The sequence below is a fragment of the Phyllostomus hastatus genome, unplaced genomic scaffold (assembly GCF_019186645.2).
Source record: "Phyllostomus hastatus isolate PE091 unplaced genomic scaffold, TTU_PhHast_1.1 phas_scaffold_60, whole genome shotgun sequence".
Lineage (NCBI taxonomy): Eukaryota > Metazoa > Chordata > Mammalia > Chiroptera > Phyllostomidae > Phyllostomus > Phyllostomus hastatus.
The window spans coordinates 10561869-10584381 of NW_025334038.1; the positions used below are offsets into that span (position 1 = coordinate 10561869).

General features: G+C 44.3%; 1 protein-coding gene across 5 annotated transcripts in view; it reads left to right on the forward strand.

Moving 5' to 3' along the window:
• Positions 1–22513, forward strand: part of MGAT5 (alpha-1,6-mannosylglycoprotein 6-beta-N-acetylglucosaminyltransferase) — a 341618-nt gene that overhangs the window by 33069 nt on the left and 286036 nt on the right. Inside the window, exon 1 of one of the 5 annotated variants that reach the window (XM_045825933.1) lies at positions 1117–1145. The exons of the other annotated variants lie outside the window; for them this stretch is intronic. The gene's annotated coding sequence lies outside the window, so the exon portion shown is untranslated. Of the gene's footprint in view, positions 1–1116; positions 1146–22513 lie in introns of those variants that run through there. 5 annotated transcript variants of the gene reach the window in all.

Genomic DNA, 22513 nt, shown 5'->3' on the forward strand with positions numbered 1-22513 from the left:
GCATGATCTCCCCTTTCCCTTCACAGCCACCCCAGTCTTCTTATGGGTTCCAGGAGCTTTTCATGAATGCAAGTGGCCCCTCACCCTTCACTGTCAGGGAGGGAGATGGTGTGACTGCAGCGAGGCCTTTGCAGTCAGACGTATCCAGGTTTGTGCTGTGCCTTTAGGTGCCTGGCTTCTGTTCCTGTCCCGTATGATGAGGATGATGATATGTAGGGCAGCTTACAGTGCAAGGGTCAAGCAGAGGCATCAGGTTGAAAAGCCTTGCTATTTACTGTCGTGACCAATGAGCAAGTGATTGAACCTTACTAAGGCCCAGCACCCTCCTTCACCAGGTGGGGGCTAAAGTGGTGCTTACCCTGCACTGTTCTTGGGAAGATAAGATTCCTCTGAAGACTGGTGGGAGCCCAGTAAAGACTATAGTTTAGTTAGTGGTATTATGCTGGTCTTAATTTCTTGGTTTTGACAAAATGTGTCATGGTTCTGTAAGAGGTTAGCATCAAGGAAGCTGAGTGAACAATATATAGGGACTTTGTACTATCTCTGTAACTTTTCAGTAAACCTGAAGTTATATCAAAATGAAAATTGTATTTTAAAAAACTGTTTGTGAAGTAGTTAGCAGGATGCGTGAGATTTAGTAAGCCCTCAATAAATGGTGGCCGTTACTGTCACTGATTCTATAAGTACAGTTACTACTGTTGATACCTTGAAGGGTCCTCAATATTGATGTGTGTGTCTAACTGACCACTCTAGAAATTGCGTATTAGTGTCCTACTGCTGCTGCAACAGATTGCTACCAACTCAGTGTTTTAACATGAAGCAGGTCTCAGTGGGGTGACATCAAGGTGCCAGCAGGATTGCTTTTCTTTCAGGAGACTCTAGGGGAAGATTCTGTTTCCTTGCCTTTTCCAGCTTCTAAAGGCAGCCGTGTGTTCCTTGGCTCATGGTCCCCCTTTATCTTCAAAGCAAATGATCAAATCGTGCTGACTTCTGCTTCCATGATACATTTACTTCTCTGAATGTGAACCTCCTGCCTCTCTTCATTAGGACCCTTATGATGACATTGGACCCACCCAGGTAGTCCACGATAATCTCCCCATCTCAAGATCCTTCACATAACAGCCAAGCCCCCTTTGCCATACAAGGTAACATTATTCACAAGTTCTGGGAGTAGGGACAAGGACTCCTTTGGGTGTAGGCATTATTCTGCTCACCACAAGTGGTAAGCTGTCTTTCCTCTCCTTCTGTAATTTGACTGTGTCCCATTTCCCTACACAGCCCTTAGATGGGAAGGAACTGTTGTTTTATTTCCTTGGGTGGAGCTTTGTTCTCCAGCTCTTTTTCCCACGGAGGCCTGAGCTCTGTGTGGGTGCAGCCGAGGGTGCAGACTGTTCCTTGGTGCCTGGCAGGTGTGTGTGATGTACTCCAGGGCACCATGTTACTGGTGGTCCATAGGGCAATGGATCTCATCCTTCAGTTGTGGGTCTGGGCATAAAAATGGTGAAACCTACTAACTCTTAGTTAACAAAGAGTGTTAACACACTCATGTTCGAGGTGGAAGGCTGATTACGCCTAACCCCTTAGGAACACAGATTGTGGGTCATGGATGATCCTGGATGTCATATTTCCTTAGTTGTTTGTTCAAGACCATATTCCCACCCATCTCCTTCCTCTTTCTCTTCCCATCTTGGTGGAATCCTGATTTGTCGGCATGGTAGCCAAGTGTGGCTGCTAAGCAATTGAAATGGAGCTACTTGGAATTGAGGTATGCTGTTAATTCAAAATCCTGAAATTTGGAGACTTATTGTGAAGAAAAGAGTAAAAGATTTTATTAATGTTTAAGTGCCAATTGCGTATTTTACAAAATTTTGGATATATTTGGGTTAAATAAACCACATTATTAAAATTGATTTCACCTGTTTCTTTATACCTTTTTAATGTGGCTACTAGGATGTTTTAAAGTATATATGTGGCTTGCATTATTTTTCTTTTGGAGAATGCTGGTCTAAATGCTACCCATAATGTATGTATGAGAGAGAGAGAGAGAGAATGTGTATGTGTGAAGGGTCCCATTGTTCCCATCACAGTGACATGTAAAAGGCTTCCCTAGGACTTCTGTCTTTCTTTCCCTCACTGCTTTCTGTCTGTCTGTCTTTCTGTATTGTTCTCTCTTTCCTCTCCCCCAACTCCTTTTTACTCGATTGCAAAGAGCCTGGTAAATGAGTCTCTGGAGGTGGAATGTTAAATCATTTGAACCATGACAGGGTTGCTGGGGCTTCATACTGGCCCACAAAGTGAGAAAGTTAATCACAACTTCCAGCTCCTCTCCTTACTGTTTGTGCTCTAGGAGATTCTACATTTTTTGGGTGTCGTTTATTTGTTTTGTATTTGTTGGGGGTGGTGGCAAAACTTTTCAAAAGCTCCCAGGGTGGATTCTAACATCCCTCTCCTTTGAAAATTGCCACTCTGGAGAAAGGGGGGTAGCAATGGTTCCGAAATGACATCAGAGTGAAAATGCAGAGTCCTAAGCTTGGTCTCCGTGGGGTTCTGCCAGGCATGAGGATGGAGTTACACCTAACAAACACATTTGCTGACTAGTGTGGCAGCACAGCCTGGCCTGCACGGTGAGTTTCAGTCTCCATTTCTGCTGTTGCAGAGGGATGCTGATGAGGAGGGCAGTGCAGCTGTTGGTGTAGGTGGGCGTGGACAGGGCTGGTCCTCCCTGGCCTCCCCAGCACCCAGCATGGTGATGGTGATGGTTTGTTAGCCTAAGAGGTCATTCTTTCCTCCAGCATTCTAGTGAAAGGACAGTGAAAGGACAAACAGTCCAGAGTGGCTGGATGCTACATGGCCAACACAAAGGTTACAAGTGAGGTTAGACAGTAGGGGTTCATGTCCTTGCTTCACCCCCTGTCAGCTCTGTGACTCGATGTGTGTTCCTTTATCGCTGTGTCTCCATTTCTTTATCTGCAAATAATAGTCCCTCCAAAAAAGAGCTGTTGTAAAAGTTATTGGCACTGGAGCATAGGGCTTGTCAGGGAGCATTCAGGGCTGCTGACTGCAGCTGTGCTCTGATCATTAGTCTTATCTGAAAATCCTGGTGAACTTCGAGCTTTCATCAGTGAGGAGCATGGAGCTGACTTCAAAGTTTTAGCAAGTGACACCTTCCAGCCCTTAGGCATGAGCCTGAAACCGGTGGGGCTAGGGAAGAATGTGGACGGCTGAAGGTGGTGGTGTGGGCAGGTAAGGAAGTGTGGATGTTGAAGAGCTGCATGGAGTATTTGGGGATGGTCAGTGTTTGCAGCTCTTAAGAGAAGTTTGGGCTCTTGTGAAGCACAACTCACTCTTCCTGGGCCTGCATCAGTTGGCTGAGCAGACTGCGGTAAGAGCCTGCGTGCCTGAGCAAGCCCAGTGCCTGTGGACTGCTGCACCCTTCCCTGGGCCCTGGGCTGGGCCTGGCAGAGCGAAAAGGAAGTGAGGTCATTTTCCAGCCTGGTAGAGTCACACCTTCACCGAGAAGACACACATTCCTGGTGGGAACCTGGCAACTCATATAACTCTGATGCTGGCTTCTTGCCTTTCCTCTCCCCTCCAGCAGTTGAGGTATCTGACTGTAGCTCCGAGGAGGCCAAATCCAGGAACCACACATGGCTCCTAGGTAGGGGAGAGTGAGAGTACCAGGCCTCTCTGCTCTGACTTCCCCTCCGAGGTTTCAAAAACTTGCACATTGACCTGAAGGAGTAGAGTTCATTTTTCTCCCCAGTAAGGGCCTGGTCCTGGTGGGGATGGCCTTTCCTGGGGTTGGACAGCTTTATTTGTTTGAACATTCATCTCAAATCTGGCTTTTTTTCTGAGCAGTTTGGGCTCTTTTCTTGTAAGGATGATTTTAGCCCTGGAGTCGTTTAAAACATGTAACCAGTGTTACTAGTATGTTTTCCCTTCAGGAATGGCCTTACTATTGCTGTGTGTGAGTATGAATCGATATGAATATTTGGAGCTCAGCAAAGCAGTAAAGGCGAGGATGCATGAATGGGTCTCCTTGCAGTGCAAAGTGATTTTCTTGCATCTGCTGTGTGCATGCCCTGGGAGGGGCGGGGCCTGTTCTGTGGGCTTAATGTGACAGGAGGAGATGACAGTGACGTGAGTGGGGAGAACACAGGTGTTCTTTTCCTTCCCACTTGTGTTTTGACTGAGTTACAGTCATATTTAGTAAATGTCACTAATGGAGTGGCTGACTAGGTACTGGGAACTTTCAGAACATTTACTTATTAAATTCTTAGACTAACCCTTTGAGGTTGATTATTATCCCATTTTACAGATAAATATACTGAAGCTGAGTGGTTGAGTAATTTCCCCAAGGTCTCACAGCTAGCATCTGAACAGTTGGGATTTGAACACACAGCAGTTTTATTCCCATAACCATGTCATTTCTTACTGTGCTATATGTGCCATAAGGAGATTTACTGATAATAGTAATAAAAGGGGTAGGGGTAACATTTATTGACTGCCTACTGTGTGCCAGGCACTGTGCTAAGTGCTTTATCCTTGTCTCTAATGTGCAGAGAGAGCTGGGGGCATTGGTACTATTTATTATTACCTCGGCTTCACAAAAGATGGAACTGAGGCTTGGTGGTCACGGGCCTTGCCTGATAGATGGTGGAGCTGGAAGTCACAAGGCAGCCTGAGTCCAGAGCCTGGCTTCCCTCCCTCAGTACAGAGCCTTCATGGGCTTCTGGTGTGCAAACAGTATTTCAAAGGGTTCTTATGGACTGAATCCACTGTTGGAATAATGAGCTTACAAGCATGGATAGAAACTATTTCCAATGGATTACAAGAGTGTCGATTTTGTGTGAGATCCTGGTCTAAAATGCTGTTTAGAGATAGCAAGTAGTGTAAGACGTGTCCTGCTCTTGAGGAGTGACAGTCTGGATATGGGCGTTCCCACGCCCTGGAGGGAACGGGCATTCCACATCCGGGGCAGTTTCTCAGAGTAGTTCTTGTTTGTGTTATGGAAGGGAATGCTGCATGTACACCATGCCTCAGAGATTTTGTGGGTTCAGTTCCAGACCACTGTAATAAAGTGAATATTGCAATACAGTGATTGGTAATATTTTTGCTGGTGGAGGGTCTTGCCTTCAGTTCATAAAAACATAATAACCTGTGAAGCACAATAAAACCAGATATGCCTGCATTGGCGGCAGGTAAAATCTGAACACAATAGGGAGAAAAAGTAGACCAGTGGGCTTGAGCAAAGCAGTCCTTCCTGATTCTGGAGAGCTTTACAGGCCAGGGTTTGATCTAAGAGATGGTTCCCAAGACACGATATTGAATCAAATCAGAAAGGCTGGCCTGGGTGGGTTGTTTCCCAAGGTTCATCTGGTAGGTGGCTAGGAATGGGTTGGGAGGGAGGGGGAATGAGACTGGAGAAAGGTCCATCAGGTTACAAAGCTGTTGTTTTGAGCTATTGGGCAGGAAATGGTTAATGCTAGACCACTCATTAAGCTTAGTGATCTGGATGATGCTTAAGCAAAGGGGAGTGATGCTGGGAAGAGGCAGAAACTGATCTTACTGATGTGACTGCGTTGGGAGCTGGGAGAGAAGAGAGAGGACTGTTTTTCCAGGATTAGATTACTTCCATAGGCTCTAAGGGAGGAATGTGTTAGTTTATCATCTCTCCAGGCTCCATAAAGATGAATCAATTGGCATATTTATTAGAAAACTCTCCACTTTGGTTTCTTGTCCTTGCTTTACAAAATAACTGTTTGTTACTTTACTGTGGTGGTGCACGAGGCCTAGGTCTGACCTGTATACCAGTTTGAGTCTGGGACCGTCAAGGGGTTCCTAACATTACCTAAAGGAGCTGGCAGTGGAGGTGGCTTCCAGACTTCGACCCACTGCTTTGTAGACCAGTGTTGGCAGCCATGAGGGCTGGTTCGTCCTGGGCATAGTGTTCAGTGCCTGGTGCACAGACAGCAGGGAGGGAGGGGAAAGCAATGAAGAATTGAAGGAGAGAAGAAATTCATGTTTGGGGTGTTTGAAGGTGGAATATCAATCACCTCACCACTGTGTGCCACCTCGGGCTGTTCTAATCCAATAGTAACCACCTGTCAGGTTAGTAGGCTTCTCTCCCAAGTAGGAGCTACACTCAGAGTTTCTCAGGGTTTTAATTCCTGGGAATCTTTTGAGTAACTCTTTCCAAGGTGTCACCGAGGAGACGAAGAGGACTGAGATTCTCTTTTCTAGCCTGTTGCTAGACTGTCACCAAGAACTTGTCTCATTGCTAATTATCCTACTTTTAGTGAAGCAATTAAGTGAGAGTGATGGGTAGGAAATAGTGATTTAAAAGGTAGTTTCTTTGCATTGGTCTCTTTAATAATTAGAAAGAAGAGATCAAATTTGGGGACTTTGTCTTGCCAAGGAGAAATAGCAAAGATTAACTTCTCCCCCAGAGAGAGCTTTGGTGAGGATGTGCCTCCAGGAGGCCCTGCGTGGGTGGCGGTCCACGTGTGTGGGGGGGGTGGCCCCTGGTGATTCCTGACCTACGGTTGCACAGAGTGGTTATTGCCGAATGGAAGGTCTTATGATGATTCGTTCTTAATGCTCCTCATCTCTGATGCTTTCTGTTCTATCTGGTCAGACTGCTTGTGTTATGTATAAATTTACTAAGTGACTTCTCAAGGAATACTCTTTCTTAAAAGACAATATCTAAAGACACATAGATATGGCCACCATTAGTCTGATGCAGCGGTTAACTAGTTATGAGGTGAAGAGTGTCCTCCTCCACCGCTGCTGGTGGCCATTAGATGGGAAGGTGCTGTCTTGAAATAGCGCTCTCCCAGTGCCGTCCAGTAGAACTCTCTGCCATGGCGTTCTACGTTTGTGCAGTCTGTCCCCTGGCCGTATGTAGCTATTGAGCACTTGAGATGTGGCTACTGTGTCTGAGGAGCTGAATTTATTTTATTTAATTTTAATGAATGTAAATTTAAATAACCTCATGTAGTAGGGACTGCCATCGGTGAGCACTGCCCTTGACAATCGCTCGAGATGACCGAGGGCTGCACGTAGGAGCTGGCTGCCTGTCTGTCTTTGTTGGGCAGGCTCGTTTGTTTGGGGAGATTTAAGGCAGAGGGTTTAGAGTGGACAGCTGAAAATCTAATAGCATTGAATTGTATTCAGTAGCATAGAGACTGTATTCAAATGTTGGAATTCAAAAGAGACATGGGTCAGTTGGAGCTGGAGTAGGCAGGGAAGTTTCTTGGGCGGCATGCTCGCAGCTCTTAGGTCCTCTGGAATAATGTCTAAACAGCAGTAAAGGGTCCATTTACTCAGGGTCCAAAGGACACAGTGTGGTGTGGGAGCCAGACAGCTCTATATGAAGATGGGGGTCCCTGTGCAAGGTATTTAGCTTTCTGAGTCTCTGTTTATTTATCTGCAAAATGTATATAATCGTACTACCTCGAAGAGCTGTTATGTTAGATGACTTATACAGGACTATTAGTGTCTTGGCACATAGCGGGCTCTCATTAAGGGGGGCATTATTGTTGGGATAGGGTTAGCATATGCACACCAAGGTCCCTGATGTCCAAACCTGTGCAGTGAAACTGAGTTCATACTCATTTTCCTCATATCCTCGGATGAGAGAGACCTGTTTCTTCACAGGTATCGAGCTGAGAGTCCTGAGATGGTTGCAGAGACAGTTGAGAGAAGACAAGGGTGTGAAGAGACTAAGAAATACACAGAAGCACCCTTGGAAAATTGAGAATTGTAGTGGTAAACCAACCCAACCAACTCTTTAGTCAGTGATAAGGGGACAAGTTTAGCTGTGCACATGGTGGTTTTCAGAATTCCAGCTTTCATTCTCCTCCTGTCCCATAAGAGTATTCACTGGAATTTACAGCTTAAACACTTCCTGGGTTTCTGGGCATTTACTTGCATGGTACCTTGGACACCTCCTAGAGATGATTCCATTATTATTTCCTTATCTGGGTTCTGTTTACTTGAACACTTGAGGTTGATTTAGTATCTTACAAGAACTGAACATTGTTCTCCCAACATCATTAATCTCGCCTTTCTTACCCAGCATAAGTATGAAATTAATCAAAAAAGGAAAGGGAAATTAATAGTATGTTGGTATTCACAATTTATCAGGAGATTTCACAGCAGGTATGAAATTTAACTTCTCCGAATTAAGACATACTTCAACAATTTAAAGGTATAGAGAAGGGTTATTTATTATTTAAGAAAAGCACCTTAAAGCTTCCTGCTTTGATAATTAGATGATGGGTGGTGTCTGGTGATAAGACCTTTCAGTTGTGAGATCGACTCGGGGCCCACAGTGAGCATTAAATCAGTTTTTTTTCCATGTTTCCCTGAGATAAGTTAGTTAAAGCAAAATGGTTAGTGCACGCTTGTTTCCTGTCAGTTGGAAATGGTTACTAAACACTTGTAGTTTTGATCTCTGTTTATAATCAGCTAAATTTGATCTAGGTTCTGTGTTTCCTTGTTATGACATGTGATATGATCAGTTTCAAAGGATACATTATTCTGAACACATTATGGAAAAGAAGGGAGTGTTATAATTACAACTCTATTACAGCTTTTGTGGAGGTTGATAAAGGACAGACTTTTGTTACTGGATTGTTGCTGTAATTACATCAGAAATAGCAAGCAGCAGTCACCTCCCATTAGGGGCAGGAGAGAAGGAGACTTACTATTTTATTTAAGTGATCACATAAGGCACTGAGTGAATCATCCTCAGCCTCATCATGAGGATTTAAAAATAGAAAGGAACAGTTGACATCATGCTATAGCAGGTTTTTAAGGAACAGAAAAATGCCAGATAGTATTTTAAGGAAAAGAGCTGTCTGAAGTGATATCCCAGTCCACATGGTATTAGCCTATTGGCTGTAGTTCTTGAACCTAAGCCTGCCTTTGAGTGTGCTGGAGGGCTGGTTCAGGTTGCTGGCCTGGCTCAGGGGAGTGTGGGGGTCTGAGATTTTGTATCACAGCTTCCCAGGTATGATGTTCCTGCTGCTGGTCCAGGAACTGCACGATGGGAACCATTAAGCTAAGGGATGGACCAGGTGTAACTTGGGGATGATTCCAGAAAGAGAATTTTAAGATTAATTCCCTAGCACCTGTTAAAATAATTTTAACGAAAATACCAAATTTTGTTTGGGGCTGTGTGCAGGTTTTATAACAGCGATTTGCTCTTTGTGACATTGTAAATGAACATTAGAACCAGTTGCAAACCTAGATAACTGGTTTCCCAGCACTCCTGGCCCTGTCATCTGCCATCTTGGTAAAATCTTGGATGAACTTTGTCAGCTACAAGTATTATCTCTATAACCCAAGCTAGTGATGAATTTGGAAATTACAAGGTTTGAATACCTTTTTTCTCAAGTGTAGATCAAACGCACTTGTTTACCTGGGGACCATCGCTTTAAGTGTGGGTATTCTAGGCCCCAAGCACTAAGTCGTCATCATTGTGACACCTAACTTACGAAACTGCTGTCAGCAAAATGAAAATTTAGCACATTGGGCACCCCCAGTGGTTGTGATTCCAGGCTTCTGGTTCTAGAACTGTCCTTTTATTATGCCGTTAATTTATAATTCTCTTACAGCAATGGCAACCCCAATAATAATCACTAACATCTGTAGAGGGCTTGCTGCCCCTCTGATGTGGCGGCTGTACTCTTTGGATGTGTTGTTTTAAGTCCTGAATCCCGCCGTCATTTCTGACTGATGCACTGTGATTACCTCTGACGTAAGCACGAGCAGACAGAGGCTTGGAGAGGCACTTGGTTGCCCTCATGGTTTGTGAGTGTATTTGAGTCCGGGCAGTGTGATCAGTATGGGACAGATTTAGATTTGATTATATATTTTGGGAAGCTTTCAGTGAAAGCTTGATGAGAGACCTCACTGACACGGAAAGGTGGTAGAAAGTGTGAAGTGTGGTCAAACTGAATGCATTTAAGGTGAAGATTGTGTTAAGTTCTGACGTCAGGGACCTCTCTAGATGTTTGAAACTGGGCAAAATTTCACTGTGTGGTGCATTTAGCTGCTCTGCCCACCATCAGATGTAAGCTGAATGAAGCCCATATTGTAATCATAGGGTCTTTTTCTATCTGACCATCTGATGTTCGATACGGAAGATTAAGTGAGTTAAAGCTTATGAACATGGCCAGGATTTGTTTCTAGTGACTACTACTAGGTGATCTTATCATTTCAAATCTTTTCTCTAGGCATGTAGATATTTTAGAATCCCTTCAAGTGTTTTCTCACGTGAATAACTATGGGACAGCTTTGGTGTTCTCAATGAGCCACCTTTGCTTATTAGCTGTGGAAAAGAAGGAACGAGGGGAAAAGCCTGCTTTAAGTCATGTCCGTGGTAGTCTTTGCATCAAGATTCTGAGATTCTATTTGGTGAGACATGCCGTTGGGGATAAGAGGATGAACGCTTGACTGTAAATGAAAAGGGGTCAACCCAGCAGGTTCCAGTGTTGACAGGCATGAGGGGACAAGGGGAAGTGTGAGACCCACAAGTTTAGAATTGGCCACCGTGTGTCTTCAGCTCCTGAGGAGACACTGCAGGGGTGGTGCTTGAACATGCTTGCTTTATCCTTGCCCACTTTTTGAGGTGCTTGGAAAGAGGGTTGGGATATAGGCAAGAAAATAAAATGCAGATTTCTAATAGAATTCCACCCTAGAGTGCAGAGCTTATCATTAGGTTATGTTATGGGCCACCTGCAATATATTTTATCCAAAATATAAAATGAAAGAGGCAAAAATGTTACTTGAAAGTGGCGTTTCAGTTTTCTCTAGCTCCTCTTTCACTGCCTGCCCCCTGTGATTGCTGTCTATTCTTTTTTCTAGATTGAATTGCATTCCCATGATCTCTGTTTACAAATGCTTTCACAGTTTTGGTATAATTAAGAACGGGGAGGAAAATCAAAACATAAGCCCAAGAAGAGTTTGAGGGAACGTGTTAATCCCCAGAAAAGATACCTTGGGGTAAAATCTTGATGAAAGTTGTAGTGATTTTGTTTTGAAAATTAGGAAAGAGAAAGGACTTCCTTCAACATTTTCTTTATCTATAGATATAGGTAGAAATGGCTATAAACTTTCATTAATATTATATCCTCGTCTCTGCAGGAAATTATATTAAGATTAGTTGGATAGTAGAGCTTTGCTAAGGATAGAAGTGGATGGCCTTTGGTTCCTTGGAGACCATGAATTTTGCTGATGCATACAGCCAAGGGTAATATAGTAGTTTTCTTGTGACTCAGGGAGTAGCTTGTCTGATTCTTAAGGTAAAATCAAGATTGAGTTCTTAATTATTGCATTATTAAAGAAAAATAAATCCAGGTTTGAAAGCATCGGAGGAGGTACAGAATAATGAACTTTCGTTTTTGGCACACCATGAACATTTTTTGAATCTTAGAATTGATACTACTGATGTGATTCATGCCACCTACTGCCCCTGTACTTGATCCAAGAACTCATAAGGAAAATTGCCAAAGTACCAAATGAGATGTTTATGAAAACACACAGAAAGGAATAAAAGCACTGAAAGTATAGGTTGATACTACTTAGGTCTGAGGCATTTTATTAACCTATACCACTACAGGTGAATGAGGTGATTTTGATGTTGGCTAAGATGCTTAGGATTGTTTTTTCAAAATGTCTTTTTTATATTTATTTTTCATAGTTTTTTAAAGTATATTTTATTGATTATGCTATTAGAATTGTCTCATTATTTTTCCCCTTTTATCCCCTTCTGCCTAGTACCCTCCTTCCCTCCAGCATTGCCCACCCCTGCCCTTAGTTCACATCCATAGGTCATGAAGATAAGTTCTTTGGCTTTTCCATTTGCTATACTATTCTTAACCTCCCCCTGTCTATTTTGTGCCTACCAATTACGCTTCTTATTCCCTGTACCTTTTACCCCCATCTTCTCCCTTCCCCCCACTGAGAACCCCCATGTGATCTCCATTTCTGTGATTCTGTTCCTGTTCTAGTTGTTTGCCTAGTTTGTTTTTGTTTTTTTGGTTCAGTTGTTGATAATTGTGAGTTTGTTGTTATTTTACTGTTCATAGTTTTGATCTTTTTGTTAGATAAGTCCCTTTAACATTTCATATAAGAAGAGCCTAGTGATGAACTCCTTTAACTTGACCTTATCTGAGAAGCACTTTATCTGCCCTTCCATTCTAAATGATAGCTTTGCTGGATAGAGTAATCATGGATGTAGGTCCTTGCCTTTCATGACTTGGAATACTTCTTTCTAGCCCCTTCTTGCCTGCAAGGTTTCTTTTGAGAAATCAGCTGATAGTATTAGGGGAACTCCTTCGTGGGTAACTATCTCCTTTTCTCTTGCTGCCTTTAAAATTCTCTCCTTATCTTTAGTCTTGGATAATGTAATTATGATGTGCCTTGGTGTGTTCCTCCTTGGATCCAACTTCTTTGGGACCCTCTGAGCTTCCTGTACTTGTGTGTCTATTTCCTTTGCCACATCGGGGAGGTTTTCCTTCATTATGTTTCCAAATAAGTTTTTAATTTCTTGCTCTTCCTCTTTGCCTTCTGGCATCCCTATGATTTGGATGTTTGAACGTTCAAATTTGTTGGAACATTTAAATTTGTCCCAGAGGGTCCTAAGCCTTTCCTCGTTCCTTTGAATTCTTGTTTCTTCTTTCTGTTTTGGTTGAATGGTTATTTCTTCCTTTTGTTCCGAAGTGTTGATTTGAGTCTCAGTTTCCTTCCCTTCACTTCTTTATATTTTTGTTTATTTCACCTTGCATAGCCTTCACTTCTTCCTTTATTTTGTTGCCATACTCAGTCATTTCTGTGAGTATCCTGGTTACCATTGTTTTGAACTCTACATCTGACAGGTTGGCTATCTCTTTGTTACTTAGTTCTTTTTCTGTGGGTCTGATCTGTTCTTTCATTTGGACCATATTTCTTTGTTCTCCTGTTACATAGTAAGGGGTGGGGCCTTGGGTATTCACGAGGGTGGGGCAACCCTCTTTGCTGCGCTGTGGCACTGTATTTGGGGGAGGTGTGAGAGAGGGAACAATGCTGCTTGCTCAGCTCTCCACAGGCTCTCAGTCACTTCCCCCACTACACATAAGTGAATTGTGCCCTTCTGGTGCCGATTCCTGTGTGGGTGGGCTTGTGTATGTTCTAGGACCCTGTGGTCCCCTCCAGCGGGCTCTCCTGTGAGACTAGCAGTTTTTTCCACCACCACAACCCCCACCAATTTTTACAGGCAGAGGTTTTAAAGCTTTCCTTCCTAGCAATGGAACTCTGAGTTGCTTGGTCTGTCTCACGACCCCCTTGTTCCTCCCAGTTTATGCACATATGAATGTGGGACTGCCCGGTCTGCCAGCTGCTGCCTCACTTGCCTGGTCCACTAGTCACCGCCTTGCCACATGTTCTCTCCCACCGCCTTGCTGTTCCTACTCTCCACCCCAGCTGTCCATCTCTGCTCCTTCTACTAGTGTGTATGAGTATTTCTTCTTTAACTCCTTGGTTGTTGGACTTCTATATAGTTTGATTTTCTGGTAGTTGTGGTAGTTTTTTGCTTTTAAATTGGTTGTTATCCTTCTTTTGGTTGTATGAGGAAGCAAAGCATGTCTACCTGCACCTCCATCTTGGACGGAAGACTTCATAGGTTTTTTTGTTTTGTTTTGTTTTGTTTTAGATTTTAAAAATTACATTTAACTTTAAATATTATTTTGTATTAGTTTCAGGTGTACAGTATAGTGGTTAGGCGGTTGCATGTTTTACAAAGTATTTTCCCTGACATTTCCAGTATCCAATAGATATTATGCATAGTTATTAGAATATTACTGACCATAATTCCTATGATGTATTTTATATCCCCTTGATTATTTTGTAACTTCCAGTCTGTACTACTCAGTCCCTTTACCTTTTTTGCCCCACTTCCCAACCCCTCCCCTCTGGCAACCATCAGTCTGTTCTCTATATCTATGAGTCTGTTTTGTTTTTTTTTTCTCAAAATATGTTTTGATAATTGGACTTCTTGGACTTAGCAACTTTTTCTGTATTGTGATAGTCTAGTTGCAGAAATCAGTCTTTTACCTTCAAAACTATTTTAAACAGAAGCTGGTATAAAAAGGCAGCCACGTTGCTCACTGGCATTGATTCAGTCTCTTCCAGCCTGCCATCCTTCTTTGGTAAGCATTTATTGAGGGCAGACTGTTTGTGGAAACAGCGGATTTGGAGTGACTGAGGGCTGAGTCTGCTTTCCCAAGTTGCCCCAGTTTGCCACCTTCTGGTATTGCTCAGAGATTGTTGACACAGACAAAAATGTTAATGCTGCGAGGAGTTGTTATATGCTACAGACCATATAAGGAAGGAATTGGCTGGGTTAGATTAAAAATAACAAAACTCTCTCAGACATTTTCTAGTAGAAAATGGTACATGTTCTGACATGAGGTTCATAAATAGAAGGTAGACCAGTTGGTTCCTCTCAGAAGACCAGTGGGCAGTCAGTGTGCAGATGGGCCTGTGCAGCATGGCCTTTATTTTTTTGTCCCTCCTCCTCTCCCTTTCTCTCCTTGCTTCCCTCCCTATTGAGCTCTTTCAGTTTTATAATTCTCTGCTGTTAGATTTTACAATATCAGAAACACACATATTTATCTGTTAAAGGACATGTTTTCCTTCCTTTATAAAGGTGTTTTTAGAGGGAAAATATTAGCTGCATAGAAGCACATAGTAGATATATTTCTAAAATTGCTTTCCATTGTTTTGGGGGGGTTATTCTTCAAGGCAAAGTGGCTATAAGTAGTCTGTTAATATTTGAGTGAACAGGCGTGTAATTCAGTTGGCTTTATCTCATATTGCAGACTCCTTAGTTTTTTATAATAGAGCTATTTGTTGTTAAAATTGTGTGGATAAATATACTTTGGACATTGTGTGTATACATATATATATATATGTGTGTGTGTGTGTGTGTGTGTGTGTGTGTGTGTATTAGTGTAGTTGAGTCCGGAAAGCTTTAGGATTGGTAAAAGCTTTGGTTTAATGCCTCCTGAGATTCGGAACAAAGAGCACTTCTGTGCAGATGCTCTGTCTTTGCCAAATGCAGCCTTACTCCTATGGAACTAATAATGGATGGATTTGGATCCTGGCAAGTGAGATAATACAAGTTTTTAGACAAATGCCTCTAGATGTTGAAGTGATATGGTCCCCCACCTAGCTATTTTTAGGCATCCTTTCTTGGGAGGAGACTATCTTAAAAGTCACTTGGGTTCCAAAATGGAAGAAGCAAGGTTCATAGAAGCTTTTAGACAGACTGTTTGCAGTGAATCAAGTCCTTAAAGAGGAGAAACTTAAAAATGTTTTAGTCCTTGTGATTTCAGGAGTGACCACTGTTCTAAAGTGGACATCGAAGGAGGATCAGTCAGGCCATGTAAGTACTGTAGTAAGCAAACATTTACCTGACTAAGCATAGATCCAGGACAGTTGACCTTGGAAGGGAGAGGGCCAAGTAGTTGACCCAGGTGTTATCGTTTAGAACCATAAAATACAGACACTATAGTCTACCAGTGTAACCCAATCCCTAGAGGACATGTCTGGCTATCTGGTTAAAGCCTGGTGGACTTGATCTTTTGTGATAATTGGGCAAGGATATTTCATCTGTGTAGAATTAGTAAAGTGAGTGGAGCAGAAGGCCAGTTGTTACTTTGTGGAGCCATCATCAAACACACATTTATTCATCTTGTTTATGGCTAGGTACTCTTACATGGATTGGGCTAGCCCTGTCAGAGCAGCCCCACCCAGACCACAGAAGATCATGAATGTAGATGTGAGAAAAGGCAGTGGACTGGGGGGTGACTCCTAAAGATTGTACAGTTACTGAACTGTGTCTGTATCAAGGAACTTGCTCAAGGACTACATTTTCCTCAAGTCCTCAGTCATGAACATACTTTTTGGAGGAAGCAATTTGTTAAATACTTCTTATTTACCTGTCTGAATAGTCTGCAGCACTTGAAACCACTCACTGTTCAGGGTGCCCTTCAGAGTTACCTTGGTGAATGAGACGTGCAACTTGGGAGTAGAATATTTGGATATCATAGGCTGAGTGGATTTGGGTGTCAAGGTTATAGGGCCAACAGAATGAAACATTAAATATTCCTAATTCTTATTTCTTTTATGTGTGTGAGTCTTTGAACAAACTTTGTCTCTAACATCACAGGATTAAAAACTTCCAGCATCTCACAAGCAGACGAATGTCTGATGTGAATGAAAGCCTTGATGTTAGAGCTAGAAAATTATGTGACCATGTGAGTTTTATCAGAGGCTGCTCTCTAGCTGTCACCTTGAGAGTTTGTACTGCTGGAGGAAACCAGAAAAACAGGAAGTGTCTTCTTCAAAACCTCAAAGGAATTTCAAATCTCTAAAGATGAGGGATTTTTGTCTGAGATGCAACAAGCATATTTGATCCATCCCCCTCCCCACCCCACTTCCTCACATGCACACACACACATCTCTCAGTGGAAATGGAACTTTATTTCAGAGACTGACCAACTGAGCAATGCCTTCGAGGGGCTGTTCTGAAATTAGTGTAGTGTAGCAGATAGGGACATTTGTTCACTCCAGGAGTTGTCAGGCATGGCACCTAGAGGTCACAGGGTGACATTCTGCTGACTCAGAGCTGGGTCTCTGGTCCCTGATACCTAGTTACTCTGGCTGATTCTGTGGGAACGATGAGCATCTTTCTGCCTTTCCTGTGCTGTGGGTTGTTTTCTGGTAGTACCCACATCTCCCTCCTGTTCTCATCTCTGTGCTGTGTGTGGCTGACAGGCTTTATGGAACAGGCAGACATGTTGGTGTTGTGTGACACTCCTGGGCTCTGTCTGTCTGCCACCACATATGCTGTCACCTTCCCCGCCCCCCGGCACACCATACCTAGCTGCCTTTGGGGAGGCCTCTTGGCTCCTTTAGGAATAACTACCAAAAGAGCTGCTGTCTTTCAGCTTTCTCCAGACCGATTGAATTGTGTTGTTGTCAACCTGTTGTTGGAAGAGTTCCCAGTGTAGCAGACTTAGCTTTCAAGTCATTTATAACTTGAAAGCCTCATCACAGATGATTTTGCATTTCCTATAATCCTTTAAGTAGCCTTCAGAACGTTAAGCACATGGCTTCTACACCATACTTTGGCAACTTCCAGGAGAGAAGAAAGAGTTGGGTCTTCCAGAAGGTAGAGAAGCAGACCTCTGTTCTCCCGTATTGTAAAATCATGTCTTCTGATGGAGGAAGGAAGAAGTTGTCCTGGCTTTGTGCTTGGGTGTGTGTGGAGCCACGTGAGTCCGTTTACATCAGGAGATTATTGGTTTCTAAGAACAAGTGACTCTTTAGCTCTGACTGCTGTAGAGCCTGTGGAAACTGATGTAAGAAAACTGAGGTCGGAAGGTGTTCCTCACATGGGTTGGTAGATCCTGTACCTGGTCTTTTGTGCCCCAGTTTCAGAAAGAACCAGTTTCTCAGCTTCGCTTCTTGATGCACGACTGGAAGAGGAAGATGCAGTGTTCGTAGTAAAAAGTAAAATTAAAACCAAAGCTACCCCAATAGATCATGTGAACAAATACTACCAAAGAAAGTGGAGAAAGGGCAGAATGAAATTGGAACACATTTTACCACCTGTGATTCTGTCTAGACTGTAAATTTTCCGAGGGCTAGGACTGGACCTGATGCCCCTCATGCCACCGGGGGCCAGCACAGAACCTGGCACGCGGCAACATGATGAGCTGAACAAATGAGTGTAAAGAAGAAAAGGTACAGAAAAGTTGATTTCATTTTACAGTCATGTGTCACTTAATGACAGGGACACATTCTGAGAAATGCATTGTTAGGTGATTTTTCCATTGTATGAAAATCATAGGATATACTACACAAACCTGGGTGGTCTAGCCTATTGCTCCTAGGCTACAAGCTTGTACAGCACATTATTGTACAAAGCAGTAAGACACTAAATCTAGCACAAAAGAAAATGATGCAGTCGAGAGACGTGATAAACACAGCATACTGCTGGCATGGTACAGCATACTGTTTTATAAGTAGGAAGAGTACACTCTAAATTAACAATACAAAGTGCAGTAAATACATAAACCAGCCACTTACCATCAAGTATTATGTACTGTACATAGTTGTTGTGTGTTGTACTTTCACACACTGGCAGTGCAGTAGGTTTGTTTACATAGGCATTACCATGAACATGTAATACATTGAGCTATGACATTCTAAACTTTTTTTAACCTGAGGGTTATGTTCACTGATTTTAGAGAAAGGGGGGTAGGGAATAAAAGGCAGGGGGAGAGATGGAGAGAGACAGAGAGAGAGAGACAGAGACACACATGGGGGTAGAGAAATATTGATTGGCCCCCTCTGCTTGTGCCCCACCAGGGATCAAACCCGCAGCCCGGGCGTGTCCTGACCGAGGAGTGAACCTGCCACCTTTTGATGCATGGGACGGTGCTCCAACCAACTAAGCCACCTGGCCAGGGCACATGACTGTATTTTTATCCTGGTAGTGCTGACATGGAAATACATTAATCAACAAACCCAGATTATGGGACTTAAAGTTAATTATGTTTTCCTGTTGGTGTCAAAGATGAGTAATCTTGGAAGAGGCATGACAGAATTGGGGATTTACACAATAGGCCGTGGAAGTGATTAAAATGAAACACTTTCACTGCCTGTGCTCAGATTTCTGCCTATGGTGCTCGGGACATAAGTCACGTCTCATGAAATGTGAGTGCCCGACCTCTTCTGTGTGCTGCGCAGCTAGGCCCAGTGCATAGTTTGCCAGGCAGGAGTGCACAGGAGCAAGCTCTTGAGCCAGCTTGATAGTGTGGCCACAGGCTTTGAGAAGATGGTCACCCGAGGGGTGTTTGCCACCTTCCTGGCTCTTTGCCTGTGGTGCGAGTTGGTGCTGCATCTGAGTCCCCTTTCTCGGCCCAGGGAGTGCCCTGGAGTCCCTCAGACGGTACTCCAGATAGCCATGGCCCACTATTGATAGAGGGGCGTGGTGGAGGCAACCCCGCTTCCCTCCTGGCCCAGGGAAAGGTGAAAGGTAGAGCCGCAGGGGCAGAGGTGAGGGGTGTGGAGAGCCACTGGCCTTGTTACCTGGCCAGATGTGGAGCCGTAGAGCAGCTGTCTTTTCAGGAGTGCCTGGTTTGGACTGGATCTAATCAGAATTCCCTATTAATGGCAAAAGGTTACAAAACAGTATCTTGCGTCTGTTTTCTGGCTTTGCTTGAAAACAGTATTTAAGAATTTTAAAATATTTCAAATAACCAGACGAGTGATATCCAGACAAACACAGAGACTTACTAGAACACTCACACACTTTCCCTTAGATTCCCTGCCTTTCTGATCTCACTAATCACATGTCTTATTAACTGTAAGAGATGCTTATGTGGGCCTCTATGAAAGTGACTGTCCTTTTGTCCCCATAAATTCTAAAAAGTGAGTTCTGCCTGGAACCCAGACGTACACAAAGCGGCAGCACACGCACGCTCTGCGGAGGGCCGGTGCTGTGTGGGTCCACCGTTACCCCCGGTTTTCTGTGTGCCTCCTGTTACGTCCTGGCCCTCCTTGCCATCTGTTTCTCTCCCCATTCAGTTCCAGGGAGGTGCGTGTGAGTTTCAGTTCTCTTTTCTAGCTGGCGCAGGACTCCCTGGTAAAGGACAGGTCAGTCCTTTACCGGGATGCTCCCCAGGGCTGATACCGTCTCCACATCTCCTTCTCTCCCCGTAACACTTCATCATGCTTTTACTACCACACGCAGGCAGCTCACTTTCTCAGTGGCCGCTCGTTTCTCCCCAGACCAGTGTGGGATTTCTCCATGTGTGCCCATCTCCCCGGAGGAGGGAGGCGAAGGCCATTTCACTTCGCCTTTCAGGTTTGGGGTGATGGATTGACAGCATCTGTCGGGCAGGCTGAGGCTTCCGCCAAGGTTAATTGATGTAGGTAAGACCCATTGACAGGTTTCTGGTCTTCACCGCAGCCATTTTCTGGGACCAGAGCCGTGTTGTTTTAGCTGTGCTGATGGATGACTGATGATTCACTTAACTCCTTCTTTTGTTCTGAGCCTCAAGCTGGCTTACAGGAACCAGGGTCCACACTTACACATTGGAGGGGTCTGCAGAGTGCTTACCACCCCCATGTAACAAGAAATGCCACTGTGAAAGGGAGGGTGGGGGAGTTGCTGAGCCAGGAGGACTGAGGGGAGCCCGGGTGAGGACGAGGCAGGAGGGATTGGGGAAGGGGTGCCCTAGCCTTGGGAATTTAGCTGAAGAGTTTGGGGACTTGGGGTGCTTGCAGTAACTGAACAGTTTTGAAAAATCCTAAGCCATTGTGGTCTGCTACAATAAAAATCAATCACTAGAAAAATGAAATAAAAGAATAACAAAGTTCAAAGTAACAAGTCTTTAATTTTATTATTAGCTTCAAAAACATGAAATTATCCTATCAGCTTGCTACGAAATTTCCCAGAACACTTACCCTCAATTTTGGCACTTCTTTCTTCACAGACCAGAAACCCTTCGTGGACTGCTGCCATCCTGTGGTTCCCTGCCCCCTCTTCCCACCCCGAGTGGCAGGGACCCAGGAGGTGTGGGTCTCAGCTCTGTGTCTGCCTTGTATGCTGGGAGGCCCATCCTGACCTTTCGGAATATGGGTTTTATGTTACGAAGTGGTGGTTGCTCAGTGTGGTTCTGCTCTCCCTGACAGGAATGTAGGACTGGGACGACAGGTGCTTATTCCTGAGTCCCTGACCCCAGTGGGTCTCCTTTTAGGATCCTTCTGGAAGAAGCATACGGGAGATTATTTTACATATCCCCTGGCCTCCTTGACCAGGTGTCTGACCAGGTCGTTTGAAAGGTGTGTGTCCCTGCATTAGTGACTTATAACAAATGGGCCTCCGCATGTGTCTATGTCTGTCTGTCTGTCTGTCTATAGTTATTTTCTTTGTCCACAGTTTTAGACTGGTGGTGGGGGGTGGAGGAAGAGCCCCTTTAAAGAAGACATTTAGCCACCAGGGCTAAAGAGGCCTGACTTCTAGAGCACGGGCCCTCCAGGATCACCATGTGCTGCCGCTCATCCCAGCTCGCTGGGAGTAGGGAACAGGCCGGGGAGCAGCGTGGACGGTTTTTTGACCGGGCCTGGAAGTGGTGTCCCTTCCCATTCCTATCCCCTTGCCGAGAACTCAGTCGCCTGGCCTCGCCTCCTGGGGAAACAGTCTGGCTGTGTGTCCAGGGAGAAGAGAACGTGGATTCAGCGAGCAGCGAGCATTTACTGTTGCCCCTCTTCCCCCGCTTCTCTGACTCACTCATTAGAATCTTGTTCACCATGGCATTCTTTTCTCCAAGTGAAGTCATGTATTCCTCTTTCGTGCCTCCCCCGATTACAGTCAGGCATTCCGTTTTTATGCGCTGGGCTAAGAAGCAGTGGAAGGAAGAGAGAGCAGAAGCTGCCTCGGAATGAACGGGCAGCGCTCGTGCAGGCCGCTGTCAGCAGCCAGGAGTGGCCAGTGCCGACTATGAGAGTCAGCTGGATGAGTGCCATAGGTCGTATTTGCATTTTTTTTTAAAATCAAGGTATTTGTAAGTTGTGAATAATGCTAGTCTTCAAAAAGAAAATGACACTTAGGTGGAGGGAAGCCTTGGTTCAGGGGAAGCCAGTAGCCCATACTGAAGTAATATAACTTGATAAAAAGCTGAAGTGGCTCTAATATCTTTATAAGTACACTTTTCCTGCAGCAATGAATAAAAACAAAAGACACATTTATTGGCTCTCAATGCAGAGAAATCTGAGAGCAGAAAGCGAAAGGTGAGATCTGTGGGAGTGTCAGGGTGTGTGGTGGGTTCTTGGCGGAATTGCAGGGTGTAGCATTCTCCTAGAGCTGGTGTTTAGTAGGATGTCAGACTGAAGAACTGGACTAGGTATTTTTGGACTGAGAATCTACTACTAAAAACCAGCTATGTAGGTCATGGAAGAGGTGAGATGCCCAGGGTATGTGGTAACCCAGAGATTCGCAGCCAGAGGAAGATATTCCCACCCTAGAAGGCTGCAGAAGAGATGGGAGTAAGGGGCATTATCAGAAATGGAAGTGGGGTCTCCAGGAAGGAGCTGCGCCCTGGACAGATGGAAGGAGGGTGAGAGCCCCTGGCATCTTGTGTGCCTGCCCTTCCAGCTTCTGCTGGTGCCTCCCACAGGCCAACCTGCGGGGAAACCAGTTGGCAAGGGTGTTTGGGACATGTCCTCTCCTTGCATGCCTTGCAAAAAGGACAGGGTGTGCAGAGAATGGATTTGAGAGCAAAGAGGTAGATGGCTGGCACGGGGAATGTGACCTCTTGGTGTAAAGGAAGGAAGAGAAACAGATTGAGTGAGAGATTGCTTAAGGAAGAAATTTTGAGTTTTGATTTTTGATGTTTCTTGAAGCCATATATATTCTTGCATCTGTGGTTCCCTATTACCAAGTAAAGTT